The sequence below is a fragment of the Myotis yumanensis genome, unplaced genomic scaffold, assembly GCF_028538775.1.
Source record: "Myotis yumanensis isolate MYYU_CA2020_CCGP unplaced genomic scaffold, mMyoYum1.0.hap1 SCAF_3, whole genome shotgun sequence".
In the NCBI taxonomy this organism is placed as follows: Eukaryota; Metazoa; Chordata; class Mammalia; order Chiroptera; family Vespertilionidae; genus Myotis; species Myotis yumanensis.
The window spans coordinates 168,910,668-168,914,828 of NW_027223754.1; the positions used below are offsets into that span (position 1 = coordinate 168,910,668).

At 39.1% G+C, this 4,161-nt stretch overlaps 1 pseudogene; it reads right to left on the reverse strand.

Annotated features, from left to right (window-relative positions):
- Positions 1 to 869: 869 nt before the first annotated feature.
- Positions 870 to 1,293, reverse strand: LOC139006442 (oligosaccharyltransferase complex subunit OSTC pseudogene; annotated as a pseudogene).
- Positions 1,294 to 4,161: the final 2,868 nt, after the last annotated feature.

Consider the following 4,161-nt stretch of genomic DNA (forward strand, 5'->3'; position numbering starts at 1 on the left):
GGGAAAAGATAGGAACAGGAAAGTCAGAAGACTAGTATAACAATCCTCAGGGGAAGTAATGATGGCTTGGACAATGGTAGTGGTATGGTAGTACAGAGAAGTGATTGAATTCTGGATATAGTTTGAAGATAGAGCCAAATTAATTTTTTGACAGAATAAAAGTGGTAAGAGAGAGAGGGGATAAAGACAACTCCACGTTTTTAGGCCTGGGCTCATAAAGGAATGAAATTAAGAAAGGGAAGTCTGTGGGTAAGTTAGGTTCTTGGGAGGGAGATCAGAAATCTTAAACATATTGAGTTTGTGGTTTTTTTAAAATTAAAACATTAATTATTTCTGTTTTTTCCATATACCTTATTGTTTAGGAAACAGTGTTACATACATATCTGAACTAATACACAGTTACACTCTGCTTAAAGGCAAAGCAGCACAGGTAAAGCTGATCAGCTGTCCAGAGTTCTCAACCTTTGGGATCTTGGTTTTTAATTTTACATCAATTCTTAAAAGTCAGGAATGTCATCTCCAAAAAATGTTAAGTGGTTTGCAAAAAATAATCACTCTGTTAAGTATCATATTTGTATAAATGGAATATATTTTCTTTAATACATGAAAAACTGAGAAGAGAATGCCATTTGCCATCATTGGTATGACAGTATAGGACCAGGAAAAAATACTGTGATAAGCTTGTCTCTATGATACCAAGAAGATATTCTAGTCTGAGCTTAATATGCTTCCCATGCTTTCTACTAGATGCTTCTTTTCTGCTACTTTTCATCCTTTTACATATTTTATATCAGAGGTTTGGTACAACTTTTAAAACTTTATTAACAGGTGCAAATCTAGTATCCACAGATTTCTTCTCAAAAGGCACTCTAATTCATCAGATAGCCCAGCAGTTTCATTCTCATGAGCATTCTAGCCATGAGAAGACGTAATAGGGCACAGATGAATCCAGTGAGTAGAAGAAGAAATCTACTGAGTTTTGGAATGTTTGGTGCATTGGCTCAGTCTAGGATCATGAAACCTAAACTCCCATTGTGAACAGAAAGTTGGATGTGAGTCCTTCCATAATATATTGTCCATTTACTCTCTAGGCCAAAAAAGCCACTGGTCTCTGGAGGTTCAATAATAACATCATAAATTATTCCTCCAGTGATCAGAAAGTAAGACACCACCAATAGAGCATACACCGTCATAGCAGAGGGCATGTGCCTTAGAGTGTGGCTTCTTCAGCTTCAGGTTGGGGCATTCGAGCACTAAGAATGGAACTTGGTGGTGGTGGCAAGGTGAGTTCATGTTGTTAATGCGTTCTTCAAGTGAAGATGTTCAGTAGGTAATTGGATATACAAACTTAGACTTCAGGAGAGAGGCCTGGCTAGAGATATACATTTAGGAGTCATTTTCATATAGACAGCATTTAAGCCCTGAGACTGGATGAGGATGTCAAGGGAGTGAGTATGGGAAGAAAAGAGAAGAGAAGAGAAGAGGGCCAAGGGCTAAGCCCTGAGGTCTGAGAGAAGATGAGTAACCACGAAGAAACTGAAAAGGACCAAACATTGGGGTAGAAGGAAAACCAAGTGCATGGGTGTCCTAGGAGCTAATGAAGAAGGAGAAAGTCATAAACTGGATCGGTGCTAACACCGGCATAGTAAGATGGGAAATCATAAAAAACCATTGGATTTAGCCATGGAAATCTCAACAAGAACAGTTTCAGTGGAATGATGGGTGTGAAAGCTGGTCTAGAATAGGTTGAGAGTACCAGATTAGAGGTGTTGGGAGACTGTAGTTACAAGCATGGAGGAGTATTTGCAGGACAGGACGGGTCATGCTAATGGGAATGTGAATAGGAATGATGCATTAGAATGAAACAGGAGAGAAAGGACTGTTAACAAAAAGAAGCAAGGGGAGGATGGGGTCCAGGACACAAGGGCACAGACTGGCTTTATATTTAATCACAGACAGTCCATCAATAATGAACATGGGAATGCAGAGTATGGGTGTAGAGGTCAAGTGGGTAGATGTGGTAGAGGGAGTCTGGAGAAATGCATACTGCTTACAATTTTTCAGTGAAGTAGGAAGGAAATCAATTGAGAGAGCAGATAGGAAGAAGTTAGAAGTTACATAGGGGAGTTTGTGTAAAATATTTTATTAGAGGGTGTATTGGATGGACAGAGTTTGTAATATATACTATGTATGTTAGATAGAGCTTGATACATTATTACCAAATCTTTGTGTACTTATTAATTTAGGGTTTGTTTGATCCAATTACTGAGAATGTTATGACAAAAATCTCACTGCAACAGGATTTGTCAAGTTGCTATATAGTTCTGTCAAATTTTGCTTCACATATTTTGAAGTTATTTTATTAGTACATGTAAATTTAGATTTGTATTCCCAGTGAATCAAACCTTTTGTCATGTAGCAAACCTCTTTAGCTCTGGTGTTGTGATTGTACTTGGAGTCCCTTTTGTTATATCAACTCTTTGTAGAGTAGTATTTCAGACTTATATTTTTAACCTTTTTATGTCCTTATGTTTTAGGGGTCTCCTGAAATAGTGTGTAGCTAAATGTTTGTTTTAATACAGTCTGCGTGGGGTAGGCATAGGCAAGAAAGGTGTGTGTGTGTGTGTGTGTGTGGCATAAGAGAGATTGTATTTCATCAGAATTAGATTTGGAAAAGAAAAAGAAAAAAGGAAAAGATGTGGAAAAGAATATCAAGGACAGTCGGTGGTGGGTTTTGAAAGGAAGAGGAAAGTAGGTTAAAGCCATGGATTAGTTGGCTAAAGGAAAGCAGAGCATAAGAACTATCTCACAGCCCACAAGGGTTCCAGTGGAGGTGATGAGGATACTTGAGATGTTATATGCCTTCAGGATCACCTGTGACTTTCACATGGGGCTGAACCTACAGGGAGCAAAGAATGAACCGACTTCCAATGAGTCCAAATTAATGGTGTGGAATAGACTTACTGGGCTCTGTTCTTCTTGGGCTGGATCTCAGAGGCAACAGGCTTCCAGCAGACAGGCAGAGAAAATCAGAACTTTGGGAGGGAGTGACTGCAGGAATACAGTGGGGCCTTGACTTATGAGTTTAATTCGTTCCGAGACGGAACTCGTTAAGGAGCTCATTAACTCAAATTACTCTATCAACTCAATGAAAAAAATCGGCCGAGAGACAGCTGGTATCTCAAAAAACTCCTTAGTTGGGACACTCGTAAGTCAAGGCCCCACTGTATTTCACACTATGGGTCTTTTAATTAAGAATAAGCCCTCACAGATGCTGTTGGTTTCACAGTGCAGTTATCCAATCATCAACCAAGTATGTATGGATTACACAAGTCAGGCACTGGTTGTTTGGTGGGGAATCAAAACAAGATGAGCAACAAACCTTAACAAACCTAGAAGGCTTATAACTTCCTGACTTTAAACACAATCCTTAGACTTTCTGAAGCCATCAACAATTGGGAGATCTTAGTCAAAGATTTTTAGAAAAACAGGTCTTTAGGTTATTGCAATTCTCAGAGGGGAGGATGGGATAGGGACACCCATGGATCTGCCTGTGCAAGAATAACAGCAATGTGTTTCATTTTGGGGGGAATCCCAAAGGCCAGACCAGCGTGCTTATCTATGGGGTACACTGGGGAGGTGATTAGGACTCTTGTTCTATACACTAAAGCAGTAGCTCTTAAGCTGTTTGGGAATCTGGTAAAAACAGTGGAGCCTCTCTCTACATGAGTGGTTTTCCAGGGACCTTTGTAATATTTGGAGATATTTTTGATTGTCATGGTTGGGGCTTTGCTAGTGGTATCTCATGGGTAGAGGTCAGAGATAATGCCAAATACCCTACATTACATAGGACAGCTCCCACGGAATTATCTGGCCCGAAATGTCAATACTGCCAAGATTGAGACACTGTTTTCTGGAAAAATACATGTCTGTACATACAAAACTTTGAGCACAATTCCAGGAACTTTCTGAATCTCATTAATAGACCTATTCTGAGTCAGTTGACCTCAGGACAAAACTATCCACTGGAAAGTTCTATGGACAGTTGACTCTTGAGGAACATGGGTTTGAACTGTGTTGGTCCACTTATATGCAGATTTTTTTTTCAACAAATACATACAGTACTACAAATGTATTTTTTTCTTTCTTATAATTTTCTTA